Source organism: Falco rusticolus, chromosome 4, assembly GCF_015220075.1.
Source record: "Falco rusticolus isolate bFalRus1 chromosome 4, bFalRus1.pri, whole genome shotgun sequence".
NCBI lineage: Eukaryota > Metazoa > Chordata > Aves > Falconiformes > Falconidae > Falco > Falco rusticolus.
This window is the reverse complement of record NC_051190.1, coordinates 110,656,442-110,673,828: the sequence shown is the minus strand read 5'-3', so window position 1 is coordinate 110,673,828 and position 17,387 is coordinate 110,656,442. Positions and strand designations below refer to the sequence as shown.

At 39.9% G+C, this 17,387-nt stretch overlaps 1 protein-coding gene across 1 annotated transcript in view; it reads right to left on the bottom strand.

Annotated features, from left to right (window-relative positions):
- Nucleotides 1-17,387, bottom strand: part of OSBPL3 (oxysterol binding protein like 3) — a 90,027-nt gene that overhangs the window by 72,055 nt on the left and 585 nt on the right. The window contains 1 exon segment of the mRNA XM_037383095.1: nucleotides 12,553-12,604. The gene's annotated coding sequence lies outside the window, so the exon portion shown is untranslated.

Here is a 17,387-nt window from a genome sequence, read left to right as displayed (position 1 = left end):
CAGATGCAGCTGAAATAATGACATATTTAAGTGATGAGCCAGCTTTATGATTTTATTACTCAGACTTTCCCAGATCTATGGCAGGTGTTTCTCCCAGTAACTCAAAAATTAAGCTGCTCTACACCTGAAACTTCCAACTAATCATATACCAAAAACTTCTCACGGTTAAGGCAACAACATTACCTTATGGTAAGTCTTTCAAAAAAATAAATAAAAATACCTAGGTCTGAAAAAATAGTGCCTTTAATTCTTTGTGTTGCTTGCATGTAAGAGAAATAGGAATAAAAATTAGCTGATATAGGTAACAGACAATTATGTTAGTTACCAGAAGCATATTACATATCACATTGAAATAGCAGGGACCCTAGGGGGACCCCAAAGGAAAGCAACAGATACAAGGAGGCACAACCTAAGCTGTCTCCCTCACTAGGCACATCAGGCCATCAGCAGTTCTGCACTGACCTCCAAAACATGCGATGGCCTAAATAAATAAAAAATATCCCAAAAAAGCAAGAGAAATAACTGGGCTTTTCAACACAGCCCACAAGGTCAGACATTTGCAGCAACCCCACAGGTCAGGGGACTGGAAAGGGGAGCTGCTATTTCTACCATTTCCATCTCAAAGCCTTTATTTAGCTAAGAGTTACCCAAAACAATATCTAGAACTTTCCACTTTATTATGCAGCCCCCTGTGTAAGAGTTCAGTGTTGTCTTCACAACTGCAGAATTCATGAACTCCATGCCACCCAAGACAAACCAAACGCAGGGGCCTTAACTTTGAATGATGTTTCTTAAGGTATTTGAGAAGTCCATCAGGGAGCCGAGGCTTGGATCAGCCACTTGGTCACCCCATATAGGCAACTGATGCCTTTATTGTTCCACAATCTTGCCACATTTTTGTACATACAGCAGATCCTCCTCCCAAAATGAAATGTTGCCCACAATTTACTGGTCAAAAAAAGTTTCCATGGTCCCCACTGCTCTCCAGTGAGCTAGTCTGATCAGCCAGCATAGGGATGTACCCATATGATATTTTGTTTCAGAGTATTTTGCAATACAGGTACACACTTTCTAAATTTATCTGGGAAATCCAGACCAGCTAAACTGCACTGTTGATTGATTTACTATTATTATTTTTTGTTCCTGTAGAATAAAGAAGTAATCCACACCTGTACAGACATACAAACAAACGTTAGAAAAGTCCTAGAGCCTGATACTTTGGAATAGAAGAAGAAATTGAACAACAAACAATCTCACAGTGGGTGACTACAGCTCACGTGAGCATCATAGAGGGACGCTCATTTAATGCGGAACAGAGAAAATTAGCTATTTAATACCCAAGAAAGAAAAAGAACAAATGTGCAATAATTGACCTTTTAACAACTCTACAATTCATTAAGCTGTTTTGTACTGTATGAGTCCCAAAGAAGCTACACACTTCCAAGTACTCCTGGAAATGCCTACCAGGAGCATAACAAAGACCTAATCTGGCAATAGAGTGTAATTTGGTGTAAATCTGCAGCAAGCAGAACCGGGCCCTTGAGGAGCAACCAGCCCATTTTCTCCCTTCTTAAAGTTAGCCCTTTATTTCTGCTGCAACTCTCACTAAAACCAGTAACACCACAACTAGAGAGTGGAAACAGAGTAGGAAATTAATCCAATTAATAACTAACCAGGAAAAAGTCAGATTTTTAGTTCACACTAATGAGTTCACTGCATGAATGTGCAGCCAGCATATAGGAGATTAAAAGAGCAAATCAGGCAGCTGTAGACAGGAGGGTAGAGCAGAACTACTCCTTTCAGAAGCTACACAGGATTAGGCTGGTTTACATACAAAAAAAAAAAAAAAAAAAAATCAAACAACATGACAGGGAACAGTAAGAAAGTGACTTGACCAAAACAAACAAATAGATGTCTTCTAAAATTCAGAGTTTAATGAATGTGAGCAAAAGCTAAAAGTAATGCCAAGTCTGACTGAAACCAAACATTAAAATCTTATAGTTGGCATGATGGATAAGCTAGTTACAAGTGTCATTATATAGTGCTAGCTTTAATTGCTCTGAGCTAAATATAGCTCTCAGAATTTAATAGCTTCCCCCCCCTCAGCTCTTCTGTCTTTCAAGGAGGAAAAAAAAAAAAATCTTCCCGTTAGAAAAAGCACACAGGCACCCTCAGTTGCACATTACAACAGAGAAGCAGGAAGGAAACCATGAAGATGATTACATTAAAGTCTCCAATGCTCCTTCAGAACTCCTATTTTCAAGAGGCCAATCGCTTTCCTGTCACTCTGGTTCCAGTGCCAGCAGGCAATGGAAGCACACATACCTGCACCTTTTCAAGCTAAGCCATCTTGTTGCTTTATTAGCAAACCATTCCAAATTTCACTTTCCCCGTGTTTCTAGTAAAGATGTTGCCTTTACCAGCAATCTACCCTGGTACCCACACACCCCTTCCTGTGCCACCTAGCCAGGCACCACTGAGAAGGAAGAGGAGCAGCACATCTCCTGAACACGCACACAGCTTGACCCTTCCCTGCAGCTGCTGTATTGGCATGAGGTACAACACAAGGGGGTCCAAAATCTGCTATGGCAGCAGGCTGCAGCACCCCCATAAAGGCGTGAAACAAGTTCTCTCTTCTGCCTTCTCATACCACATATGGATTTCAAAAGATTTAAGGAAGAGTTCTGCGTAGCAGGCTTTGATTTCCTTTTCTCAGCTGGTAATGGGTTTCAGGCAGAAAGTTTGGCTGACAGCTAGAGATGTGTCCTACAGATTCAGCAGTCCTGTTCATCTTCATTTCAGAGGTCGCTATGTAATGGAAGTATCCACCATATTTCTACAATTCAGGGAGTTAAATTAAAAGAGTCACTGCTGCAATGACAAGTCTGCCCACCTTCTCTCAGGCCATAACTGCAAACTCCCTTCCCTCCTCTCCAAACCATCACCCAGCTTGTACCCTCTAACTACTTTCTCTCTGTTTTCATCCATCTTCTTCTTTACTGAGCCAAACTCTTAATTTTTCACAGTTCTGGTATTCTTCATCCTTGTCTTTGGTGAGTGGGGAAAAGAAGAACAATGCTACTTATGGAAAAGAAAGTATCAGACCATACGAATTACTGAATGTCACGTTACAGCTCAGACGCCAGGTTTGCCTGTGTTAGAGCTGCACATGCACTGTAGGAGCAGCAGCTGGAGGTCTGTCTGCCAGGAAGAACCTACTACACTGAATATGACCAAAGGTAGTGTGCCACAGTTTTTTCTGTCCTCTGACCAATGACTTCTGAGGTGCAAACCAGGCTGGATTGAACAGGTTAAAGGAACTATGTCTATCTGTTGCTTAAGAGAGATTTTAAAGCAAGCCTCCTGACATGCAGTGTTCTGCAGTGGGTCATCCATGTTCCACTGCTAGCTGAGCTGCTGCAGAACAAAAAGGCTCCCTACTGTCGGTGCAGGTGTAGACAGGCTTTATTCACCCACTTCTGATAAAGTGCAAAATTATGACACTCGCTGCCATTAAGACTCTTTCTTCTGAATTAACAGACCGAAGTGTGGATGAATAGCATCAAAAATAGGGATGAATACTGCAGGCACTTTGTATACTAGATGTGTCACTCTTACAGAAAGCATTTTTATTTTAAAACCCTGCCAGATCACAACAGCCTATGTAGTACAGATGAATGTTAAAAAAAAAAACAAACCAAAACAAAAAGCCCACACACACAACACGATGCATCTACCATAGATAAATACACTCTTAATGCTACGTGTTAACTTGTGAATGAGAGCTGAGTGACCTAGAACTCCACAGGGCTCTTCCTAGCTGGGCTATTCCACCTCAGGCAGTGGCAACCAGATGCAGGCAGGGCAGCCTGCCAGGTATGGCTGCACAAGCCTCGAGCACCAAACCACCTCTCACCCTCTCCCCACATTTAAAACCATCATGTCAGGTACAGTGAGTAGAGATATACCACGTCCTGCCTTTTAAGAAAGCAGTAGAAAAACCTGCACAAGTGGAAGGATAGAAGAACAGGGAAGACGAGCCAAAGCAACCACGGTGTTAGTCTGGGAAAGTAAGCATGCAGTGATGTACCATTACTGACTGTCCACTAAATCTGGATCTGGGGATTAGCAGGAGAGAAGACCAGAAAAAAAAAAGTTATTTGTTTTCTTGCCACCAGTAATACTGGAGAGATTTTATGCTTCTCTCTGAAATTAGAACACCTACATAAGCATAACCCCTTCTTTTCCTCAGTCACATCTACACACAGAAACCACACACACCAAAAAGCATCATCAGCTTCAGGTCAAAGACAGCTGAGGCCTAAACATTCACAAAACTTTCATGGAAGCATTACTTAAAAAGCAATTATGTTAAAACAAGATCCATCAGAGTAAATACGTATCATCCTCCAGAATAAATACATGCCATCCTGCAGAAGCTGCAACCTATTCACATTAAGTTTATTCTGTGAATGTTTCCTGCAGAAAAAAACAAATAGATGTGGATAATTATGAGGTCTACAAATTCCAGAGTTATTTATTTACCAGATTCTTTTCTCTACATCTGGTGGCCTGCAAAATTGCCTTAGCTGTAGCAATGAGTGCTGGAAAAACTCTGGCAACAATTACTACTATATCTGTAACTTTATGGGGAAAGAAAATTGCCTATAAATATTTTCAGTTTAAAAAAAAAATCATACATTCACTCAGATGCAACTTGAGATTTTTTAATATATTTATAAAATATATAGTCACATTTAAGTGAATGCTTTCACAATCATATCAAGTGATTTGCATATATCAGCCTTCCTCCTTGTACTTCAGGTATTTCCCTGCTGAAGTTACACACTTTCTGGGTGTTTAAGGTCACTTAAGCTACCATCAAAGAACAGAGGTGGCAGGGACAGAATCTGGAGATTAGTTATATAGCAGGGTTTCAAACAATTGATCCAGTTGTACCTCAAGGGATTTGATGAAGAGGTATTAATGTAAGGGGGGAGAGAGAGAGAGAGATAGAGATGGGTGAAACACTATTCGGAGTCACTCATCAGGGCTCTTCTGCTGATGGACTCTTATTCATGAGACAAGGACACTGACATTCTAGGACAAGGTGACACACCCAAGAAGGGATTTACAGATGAAAGTGAGAAGTGAAAGTTGTTGGGCACCCACACAGTTTCCACACCTAACCTCACTGCACTAGCAAAGGAAAATGAGGATGTAGCTGAGAAGGACTTTTATCTCAGATTGTTTGATAAAAGACTAGGGTCCTTGATAAAGAACAGGGGTCAGGCAGACAAATAGCCTGTCCTGGTAAACAGCATGACCAGATAAAAGACTTTGAAGTAGCTATGTACTACAAAAAAAAAAAAAGAAAAAAAAAAGACAACTATACTACAAAACTGATGAACTTGAATTAAATACAATTTCAGAGGGACAGCAGAGTCTTAGTAGCTAAACACATTGAACTGTACACTCTACTCCGAAAAGCCAGTAGAGGCAGGGGCAGTACACTTCTACACCTGTTAAGACTGTGATAGATTTAAAAAAAAAAAACAATGCACCAACACATACATCACTGCAAAAGAACAAACAGAATGCAACTGGGTCCAAAAAAAAAAAAAAAAAAAAAAAAAGCCTTGCTCAGAGTGCTGAGACTGTAGCAGAATCCAAGAAACCAGCCTTTAGTAGAGATTTTATTAGAATGAAAAACATCACAGTGAATCAGGCATTGCAGGAGATTAACTGACTCAAATGAGTAATAAGCAAAAGGAACTAGTTTAAGTAATCAGGTAGACTGAGGAATTCAGACTCTCTAAATCGAAAATGCTGAGCTGCTGCTTCATTAGATGTGCAGAAATTAATCTGGAAATGCCTCATGGAATGCAGTGTGCAGTACACAACTTGCAAGATGAAAAAGCCCTAACTAGATAAATGGCTTCCCCACACCTCCCCAAAAGGCAGGAAAGGAGTTGACAGGGGAAGCTGCACCTCGTATGTTGAAGTACAGGAATAAAGTTAAAACTTTCAAAAATTTTATTTAAAATATACTAAAACCAAAGTTCTTCAACAACACATCGAAGCTAAGTGAAGAAGTAACTGGCAGTGAAAATTTCTTAGTAAGGAAACAAAGGATATCTGCTATGAAACAGGCCTGGAAACTATCACAACCAGCATGAAATCAAGACTAACAACTTCTTGAGCACGACTTGAGGAAAGCAGATGACACTGCTACAGATTTCTGCAAGAAAAGGCAGATTGAATTGTACATATAGCTGCAAATAAAACTTTCATGCATTCTTAAGTTATTGTGCCTACTTCACCTCCAGCCAATATAAACATTTAAAAAATATAATCTGTACTTTTGAAGCAGACAAAAAAGCAGCGGGAGGCATACTCTGATGGCAGGAGAGCAAACAGAATACCTGTCTTTAGAGTGGAAGCGAGGGGAGAAAGGGAAATCAGCAACAAGCAAGATTTCAGATTAAGGCAAATAGTCAGAAGGAAATACCAAAGTCAATGCTAGCAGATTAACTTTGTATAAAAAAAAATAAAAAAGACCAGGAAAATTTGTAGATCTCATCTGGACCTGACAACAGCTGCATAAAAATTTAATAAAGCTGGCAATGATCTTAGTAGAAGAATAGCAAAGTGACTAACCAACTGGCCACAGAAATCAATTTAAAAAAAAAAGTCAGTCTGGACACAGATCACTAGAAGAGGTTGCCAAGAATTATCTTGGGGGTAGCTTTATTTAACAGTTTTACTAGCAGCAAAACAACCTAGACGTCTAATAAAAATTACTGCTGACAAAAAGCACAGAGGAACCTCCATTGCACCAAACAACTAGACCAGCAGGTGAGAGGAACCACATGAATGAAAGTGGTGACAGGGAATGCAGTTCATCTGTCCTGGAGGCAAGGTCAGGACCCAAGGAGTAAGACAAGCAGAAGTTCTGCTATGACAGCTGGAAGTAACAGAGGGGAAGGTACTCACATGCATGAGCTGATTACACATTCACTCCATCACCAATTTGATGAAGGTCTGAAAAAAGAAAAAAGCTATCCTTGACATGAAGTAAGGCATTTCCTACAGAGACATATAGGGAAGCATTAAAAAAAAGTCATTGTGCAAGGCACTGCCTGCATCTAATGTGGTCAGGAAACAACGAATAGCACAAAGGACACACCTGAGATCAATGCAATATTAAGCAAGGAAGACTGACAGCAGAATGTTGTCCTAAAGTGAATACCATGAGCATACCTAGTCAGCCACATCACAAGATTCTCTGTATTTCTTGCAGTCTAAACACAAGTCTCCCAGGTTGATGGGGGGAAAGGGGGAGCCTCCCCAACGTGAACGGAGCAAACAGTTCACCAGTTTACACAGACTCAGAGGGAACACAGATGCCTTTATAAACACCGAGAGAAAATATCAATTTTAGCCAGGTGTGCAAACTGGTCGTCGATACATTTAGACAGAATCCTGCAATAAAGTTTTAGTCAAAGCAGGGAAGTTTTGAAATAATTTGTTAGTGGGATACTAGGGGACAAAGTTCTGACTATCTTAAGGTTATGACTGGTCACTTTACAAAAGGGAATATACAAATGTATTGACCGCAGCAGATATTAAACGTGAGTATTCAGGACCTCTCTTCCAGACTGTGGTATGTCAGTATACCCACTTTCAGCAAGGAAGTCTTTATATACTATTTATCATCTTTACTGTACTGATTTAACCTGGGCTGCAAACCGACTGTGCCTTAATACTCTAAAGTTTCCATTAATAGGAAGAAATTACTTAGGCTTTACTCACTTATATGGATTTCTTTTGCAAACAAAGGTTTGGTTTTAAAGCACTACTAATTTCAAAAAGTGGCAGATGAAGAAAACTCTGATTTTTAGAACCTGCGTTTGGGCTACCAGACATATGTAGCTTCTACCACATCAGTTTTGACATTGAAATTTGTTGATATTTCATTCTTAGTTCGATGTCAGTACTTTGCACGTCCATGCCTTTCCAGAGACAGTAAATGCAGCTTCCCCAATTCTGGGACTCAGATACACAGAAACAAGCGTTTCAGAATCTCAGTGCAGGGAGGAATCAAGGAATCAGAACAGTTTTCTTCAATTCTTCCCTTCAACAAAGCCAATCCAAGCACAAGTCTAGCTAATCTATGCCTTGTGATTTTCATTCGCACTCCTCCTACATGCCACTGAAACATTTTTGCATGCAAATGTTTCAGTGGCATTCACGGACTGGGCAAAACAATTTCGTAAGATGACTCCCCTGTATTTACTCAGAACACCCCCATGATTTTCAAGGGCCAACAAGAACCATGAGGAAATAAAAAAAGCAGTATGGTCAACCAGAATAAGAATTGAGAAAGTTACATACACTAATACTTAAAAATCTGTTTTCCTACCCTCCATCCCTGCTTCCCTTACCAAACATCACTCTCTCAGCTGTAAGTGCATTAGGCTAGGCTAATATAGAAGATAGGATTTTATTGATAATGTACACAATTGTATTGATAATGTACCTGCTCTCTTCTTAAGTCACCCATCACAAAGTGGATGGAGTGGCAATGCACTTGCAGACTGTGAGCAGTCTTAATGATATTAAGAATGAAAATCCCTCAAAAATTCAAATTCTGCAAGACGTGTGTGCTGGGAGACAGGCCAAAGTGAGAAAGGCATTGCATCTTCCTAATAGTCAAGATAGAAACTTTTTTTTGTTTTTACTTTTAGAACATAAAATTCACCAAACAGCAAGCAAAGATGATCCTTGTTGCAGAAGGGCTCTACAAACTGAACTACTATTAAACAGTTTAAATTTGAGAAAACCCAAAGCGAACAACTCTCATCCTGCACTGAATAGAGGGTGCGTTTATGCTAACCATGCATTCTAATCATATTGTAAATAATGCAAGCTCATTTGCCAAAAAACATTTAGTAGTTCAATGTGAACTGTCATTATGTCTGGATTATCACGACTGAAACTGCATTCACAGTCAGAAAGACATGGATGTTTTCAAATGCTGACCCATGCCTCACAAACCAAGATTTCCAAGCCCCTCCAAGCAGGAAGCAGTCACAACCACAGACAAGCCCCACAAGTGTCTCACAAAGTGAGGACACTCAGTCACTTGTTGATACTAAAATACCACCGCTGTTCTATCACTGAATTACTATGAAATTAAGGAAGCCATTTGTTTAAAAACAGAGATGGCTGACAATACAGCTAGAAATCAATTGGAAGTTGCATCTTCCCTGCTCAGGTTATCAAACTAACCAACTAGGACCAAAAGCAGATTATTAAAGCCTGCCTGATGAAAACAGTGACCTTGTATGTATTTAGAAATACTCAGTTGGGTCCCATTACTTGAAATTTGATATTTTAAAATGTAAAACTATCACTAGTAAGGGATCTTCGGTACACCAGCAATTGCATGCATATGACATGGAAAAAGAAATTGACCTTGTATACTTAAGTGCTCCTGCAATAAAGGAAAAAAAATATTAACAAGTCACCCTTATCAAATACTCCATTTTGTGAAAGCAGTACAGTATATTTTTTTTTCTTAAAAAAAAAGAACATAAACAAACAATAAGTCTCATCTGCCAAAGTGACATCCTGGCAACAGCTCTGCTGTTGATTTTCAAGTGGAAGCATCAATCCTGCTGAACTTCAAAGAGTACAGTACAATATAGTATCACACATAGAAAAATAAGCTGCAAAATGAAGCGTGTGTGCGCTCACGTGTGTAGAGAGAAGCCTATGATTCAGCTACCCTGTGGAAAATTCTAACATTTTATCTCTGAATCTGAAATGAAGTTCCATATTTACTCAGTGAATTGAATGAAACAGCATTATTTCAGCAGTGCATTTTTATTTTAAGAAATAGGATGTTAAAAAGCTTGTTTCAACAAAAACTGGACATCAGCTAAAAGGCAGGAACTTTATTTATTCACTATAGCAGTTCCCTACCTCAATAAGTTCTCTTTCCTCAACAGTCTGAGATTCTCTGAACACTGGGAGACATTCAGTGAGCCTTATACAGTTTATAAGGTTATCATAATACTGAGTGTTTCTGTGTTCAGTGCCTTGTAGATGAGATAGGTGGATCTGAAGGACAGCAACAAATCTGCAAATGAACTCAGTGATAGCACTTTTTTTTTTTTTCTCAAAACAACAGGAAAGAATGAATGGGTTTATACTTCCTGAATTTCAGCAGCTGCAGCAGTAGTGTAAGAGCTCTGAATTGCTACTTCCTAGCTAGGTCAGTCAGTAAAAAAAAAAAATAAAAAAATTACCAGTACCATTCAGTTAAGGAAGACAAGAATCAGTCACAATACTTTGGCCCAATATTTTGCTCAACACCTAAACTTTAGACTTCATTTCCCTTTAGATCTGTGTTTTGGGTAGAAGATTAAGAACAACATGACAAAACAGGTAGCTCAGGACTCCAGATCTAGCCGGGTGTTCACTCAGCCTAGCAGCAGTACAGACACCACAGTGGTAGGCAAATGAGGGCCCATGATACGTCTTAGTCCATCACTTCATTCAGTGAATAAGTATTTGTTGATGCTTGTAAGGGTATACCTAACTGAATTCACTTCTTAGACAGTAGCTTTCTTGCCAAGACATGACAAAGCCCTGTAGACCAACACCTAAGTTCTTTTCCTTCCACTGTTCGACCTTAATCAGAAAATCAACAAGAAATATCAACTCTTTTTTCCCCAACACGGTTGTTACTAGAGTTCAGCAACAGGACTAGATTTAGCCTAGATTCTCCTCTTTTCATATACAAATTGCTTGTTATCTGACCTCAGTATCGACAAATTATCAAACCCCATTAATTCAAGTTCTCTTCTATTTCTACAAGTCAAATCCTGTCAGACACCACCAGTCTTCCATAAGAAGCCTATTCCAACAATGGCTGCACCCTCCTGTATGAAAGATAACCTGTAGCCCAACCACAAAGTTGCTTATTGACTCAGTTAAGGCCCAGGCAAAATGGGGAAAGAACACCAGGACTCCGACTAGCTTTTCCAAAATTTCTAGATCTAACAGAGTTTGAAGAGCACTACACTAAACTTCAAAATACACTAGTAGAATTATCACAAAATGGTTGAGGTCAGAGGGTTTCTCTGGAGGTCGTCTGGTCCATCCACCCTGCTCAAGCAGGGCCACCTGAAGCCAGTTGTCCAGGACCACATCCAGACAGCTTTTGAGTATCTTCAAGGAGGGAGACTCCACAACATCTCCAGGCAACCTGTGCCAATGTTCAGTCACACAGGAAAAAAAAAAAAATACTTCCTGATGTTTAGAGGGAACCTCCTGTGTTTCAGCGTACACTGCCTCTAGCCCTGTCCTGATACATATCTTTAACGAGTGACAAAACCATTATTAGAATGTTATCTTTTAAGGAAACTAAACATGGCTGTTCTGAGTAATTTAACTAACCCTAATTAAGAGTAACAGCAAGTAAGATGCAGTTCCGAGAAGTTTCCAGGACATGAGAGCACCAAGGTGGACCACAGAGCCTTATTAATCACCCTCACTTACAAGGAAAAAAAAAAAAGCACGTTAGGGAGAAATCTTATATTCAGGCATAGTCTTAAGAACAGCTTTTGCTTATTATTTTTTGTTTCTTTGTTCCATAATCACTTATTTAAAAAGCAAAGACCTACAAAGATCTTTTAGCAATAATACCAGCTCCAAATAGCCCAATGTATGCCAGGTGGCCTGCTTCTTTTGAGGGAGGGAAACCATTGCTAAAAAAATGGACAAGCAAGTTCTTAGAACATCCAATTGCAGGGGTGGGTGTGGGCGTGTGGGTGGGTGGGTGGCAGCAAACCCTACACAGTTACCAAATTGTAGAAAGGTATCTACAGCAAGTACCAGCCTGCCTGCCTTCAGCAATCAGCAAGGCATCAGGGAGTGAACTTGAGAAAGCCACCACAAACCCCTACCACAGTCATCTTAAACTAGCAGAAATGCAGTAGCCCACATCCTTTGGAGCTAGCTTCACCAGCTCCCCAGTACGCAGACGGTAGTCACTAGCATGTCTTCAGGATTCCCATTGCTGCTGCTGATTTACACTTCATTATTTTGAAGTGCTCAAGCACTACCACAGAAGATTAAAAGACACTTGCTGTTTCCTTTTTTTTTTTTTTTTTTAAGGTATACGAGACGGTCAGTGACTGAATCACATTCATAGTGAAACTTTCTCTCTCCTCCACTCCTACATTGTAAATTACACTTAAATTCACAGTTTATGCTGTCAAAGTTTTGTCTAGAGGATCTCAGCACTCCTATTTCTCACAAGCAGGGGATATAGAAAGAAATCATAGCATCATTCACTCTCCTTCAGAATACAGTATTTTATAATACTATTATACAAGCTTCTAGCAACACAGTTGCAGCCAGCATAGTCACAGGTGCCAGTATGAGCCAAACGAGTTCTGCATTGTGTTCAGGGGAGACGCTGCTATTATGCCTTGCAGCCTGAGGCAGCAGCAGAACTCTTTTGACAATAAAACTTACCAAGACTGGTTTCAAAGCCATCTGCTGCCACTGCAGACAGGGCAGTAAAGTTCTGTAAAAATAAGAATTGTACATTTTACTTGGGGAAATAAGAGTATGAAGAAACTCTCGCTATCCTTCCTCAAGGCTATTTTTCCAGACACACTGACAAGGCAATTATCTTGGAGAAGGAGGAGACACTGCAACAAAATCTTTTTAATATGAGTGGTTGGTGAGATGAAAGTAAGTAGTGCCAGAGACCTATATCCTACTCTGCTCATACAAAAACTTGAAGAGCAGAACTTAACCTTCTGTAACAAGCAGAATTAACAGTGACACAGATGGGCTTGTGGACTGAGAAGAATAAAGTCTCCTGCACACGGGTTCTGTTGATGATTGACAAGCTGTTCAGAAATTGTCTCCTATGGTTTTGGTTACTCTTTAGGCAGAAAGAAGTAAACATGTAAAGCAAATCGAGTATACCCACACAGTTGTTCTTTACCGGAACCGTTAAGACCAGGAGATTCATTTTCACCAGCAATTATATGAAAATGGAACAGAATCAGAAGAGTAACAATGCATATACTGCAACTAGGAAAAGCCTCCAAATCACAAGAAAAAGCAGCGTAAGTTAGATCAGAGAGAGGTGACCTAGAAGTGACCTAAGTGATTGCCACAACGGATAAAGTTATGACACTTGTGATAATAGACTCTTCACAGTATCATCATGAGCACTATAATAACAGAATTAGCAGAAATTAAGATGAGGGAAGAGTACAATTACATTCAGCCAGGGAAACATTTCAGGCTTCTACTCTAAAAACATTAATCAGAGAATACACCGAACGGCAAGAAAGCCCAATGCTTCCATTTTTTCTAATGGCAACAAAAATCATTATTGATATCCAACAGGTATCATTGCAGTAAACACAGCATAGTTATAAACTCTGGTACCAACAAGGTTTAGTTTCTTACCTTTACTATTTTGTATTGTTACCACCTTCATTCTAAGAACAGCAGTCAAATACAAGTGCTGCATGACAACTGCAGCACCACATACTACCATGTTTTTGCTGTGAGTTTTTTCAGGTTTCAGCTCAACCAACATGCAGGCAGAATCTGAAGCTATCACTTAAAAAGTTGCTGTTATGGAAAGATGAATCAAAAGAAAAGTTTCCTTAATTCCCAATTCATACATTACATTGAAAGGTAGAAGAAAGGAAGATTTGTTTGCACATCCATGTTAACATAAGTGCCAAAGAAAATGTCCATAAGGAAATAACTGTGTTGACATTGTAGCAGCTGTGTTTGCCAACCTAAATGTGATTCAGCCATCAAAACCCCGCAACTTAGACTAAAGAGGGAATCTTCAGTTCAAGTACTTGAAATTTAAGAGCTGGACTTGAAAGTGAGAAATCTAGAAACACAGGTACATACACACCTCTTGGTTAGACAAGGAGTGAAGAGCTTGGGTAATATGCTATTCAATGACTTCAAAGGAAGGATTTTTCAAGTTGTTTAAACTGTGAAAAAAATTTAGAAGTGATGCACAGATGCACATAGGGAACCATACCTACAGCCTTCTTTCCATAACTTCTACAATTTCAGATGCTATTAGGCAGCCACTATATTTATGTCAGGCTGTCTTTACAGCCAGATACACAGTTAGTAAATCTGGAGATCTAAGAGCTAGAAACTCATAACAATTCTCAATGCACTACTTCAGCTTAGGGCTTAGAGGTCAGTGAAAGTCACTTCTCACTCTTATTCCTCCCTCCTGTTGTACGTAACAGGGATTCCTGTCAAGTCATGCTTATCAGTACTTATTTTCCACAGGAAAAGATTCAGGAGTCATGCCTAGAATAGCCTTCATCCGAAGATTGTGAATCAATAGCAAAGAGGCATTGCAAAAATTGCTCAGCACCTGCCACATTGAAAGCGGCTCAACTCTATTTCTTTACTTTCATGGTTAGCATCACAGAGCACCCAGACACCAAAATAGGATTAAGTGCTGCTGTGCTTAGCACTACGCGCTAACACGTGGCTCCCATCCTAAGGAGCTTGCGCTGGGTCAGCCCCGTCCTGGCACCCCGGGCAGGCAGGGCAGTAGAGGCCGAGCTGCACCAGGCTGAATGACCAAATGCGTTTCTTGGTCTCAGCTAGCACTTCGAGTGCTCGCTGCTTTGATTAACAAGGCACATACCACAATTTCCACTGAATTTGTATTTAAAAAATAACTCTGCTCATTTAACAGTTATCTCAGTTGGAACACTAGAATACAGAAAAGAATTTGTGCAAGTTTTCTGTTTTCTCCCCCTGCTGAGGCTGTCCTCTGGTGGTTGTTGTTGTTGTTTTTTTCTAAATGTTTCAAGCAACTTGCAACAATGTGTCACAAGTTTTATGTTGACAGAGCTCCAAAACCACCACTCCAACTCTGTGCTAATTCATGTCATAACTCCATATATAATAGAATCTGCTATTTCTGAACATATGCACTACGTAAAAGTACCAAGCAGCTTGAAGAACTTTACATGAGCAACAAGCTGATACATATTGAAAGGAGGAGTTACGGATATCCTGCCTTCCAGGATCCGACCCACAGATGTGCTTTTCTTAGCTGTTAAGTTTCCAACTTCACCTAGATAGTCATATTCATTAGCACCAACACCCACGTCACTCAGCCTTTAAGACAGATAGCAAGTTTCTCTAAGGCAATTAGAAATTAATATCAAGGAAATACATTTTATGTTAGCAAAATAAGGACAAGTACCCACAATGGGACAAAACCTCCTTGCCCTTCAGATAAACAAGCAACTAAAGCAATTAGACATGTATTTTAAGGCACAACATTCAAGGATTTACACACTTGTACCACAAGTGACAGCTGCAGGGGACTAAAAACAATGTCTGTCCCCCAAAGCATACTGCTTGAACACAACCACAAATGCAGCAGACAGACACGAAACCCCAGCATCTCAAAGAGCAGAGCTAGGTAAATTCAGTAACAGAAACACGTTAGTCCCCGTCTGGAGAGTTGTTTGCCACATCTCAGAATATCTGCATCCTATTATCTGAAACTTGATATAGGAAGAGGCAATTAGATTCTGCTAGAAGTTTCTTTGGCTACCTTAGCAGTGGTGTATTATCCCCTATCCTTTTATCAGCAACACTTTGCACCTTTGGGGAGTCAAATCTTTATATGACTGAAATAACTTGAGAATTACTTCAATAAGATCAAAATACACTGATATAGATACTGTGTTTCTTCTGACATAAAAGTGCCCCGTGACTGCACAATCGCATACTCATTCTGCTGCCTTGTTTGTCACAGCATTTTCTTGAAATACACATTACAGCAAATCAAATTTAAGTCTAAAACATATTAGCAATTTATATATGAACTACCTTTCAATAGGAAGGCTTTTCTCATTTTGTAGCTAAAGCACTGTTACAATTAGAAACTGTAAGACCCAAGACTACCAGGATAATGCCCTATTTCACTCTGCTTCCTACACAGCACGTAACCAGACCTACAGAATGCAACAAATGGAGACAAGGTTATTACATCGACACGCATCTGTTTATAATAGATACAGTTTGACCCAGACCAAATTCTTTACAACATAAACACAGCCCCTAAAAAATAAAAGCAGATAGGGTTTTGTGTAAAATACAGTATATTTACGTTTACAAAAAGTAAATGAGCTAGCCACACATGCAGTGTTGCAATGAGCAAACTCCAGCTGAGTCTCATCATCATTTCCTGTCCTTGGTGAACATGCTAGTGATTTCTGCCCAAAACCATTCAGTGCACACACAGGCACACTCGTACAAAAAGCGCATCTCCATTCCCTAAAATTCGCTCCACCTTTTCTGCGTGCAAACCCAGATATTATACAAAATGATGAAAGGACATAAATGGGCCTAACGTGGTATGTGGGGAGAGGGATATCAGAGTAAAGAAAAAGAAAATAAAGAAACATGAGTGCTATAGTTTTGAAAACTGACTAGAAGCCACAGTAGAAATTATTTAGCTTAATCTATTGGGAGTACAGACTATGGAGTGTTACTTGAGTTTTTTTAAAAAATAACCATTTTCAGTAATAAAAAAGCAAAGCTCATGGAAATTAAAACTGTTGTTACCCTTGGCTTTACAGAAAAAAACATCCATGAAAACACTTGCTTTAAATCCCCAAACTGGACTTACAAGCTCTGTTGAAATTGAGTGAAACATTCTGAACTCTATGATTAATCACTGAAAGTCAAGGGATGAAGCAACAACCAACTGTTCCCTGCATCCTTTTGAAGAAAACGGCCAGAAACGCTGCTACCATCATTAGAGGCCTAGGACAAAAACGTACGGCAGGCAAATTACCTTACAAGGAAGAAAATTTATTAAAACATCCTTTTCTCTACCTATTCCAGACACCCTCATAGTAAAAATAAATCAGCAAGTGTCAGTGAAGAATACTTCACTGTCAGTGAACCGTACCAAACGGTTTTCAAGCAATGGAGCATTTAAATGCTCATACTGACAAATTTGTCCTCAAATGGAAGTTAAATCAACCTGGAAACTGAAGCAGCTAGATTTAATTAACCTATTTTCTTTAAGGTGTGGGCAAGAAGGAGAAAAAAAAAAGGGTAAAAAAATAATGGTGACATTTTTTATTTTACAGGAGCACAGAGAACCAGGGATTTAGACGAGAGTGACGGCTTCGCACCGGACCCCCCGTAGCGGGCAGCCCGCGGTGGAGCTGCCCTGCCCGGCGTTCCGCGGCCCGCCAGCACTTCGCTCCGCCTCGGTGCCGCACGGCGCACACCGGGCGCTAAGCGAGCGACCGGCAGCTGCCGGCAGC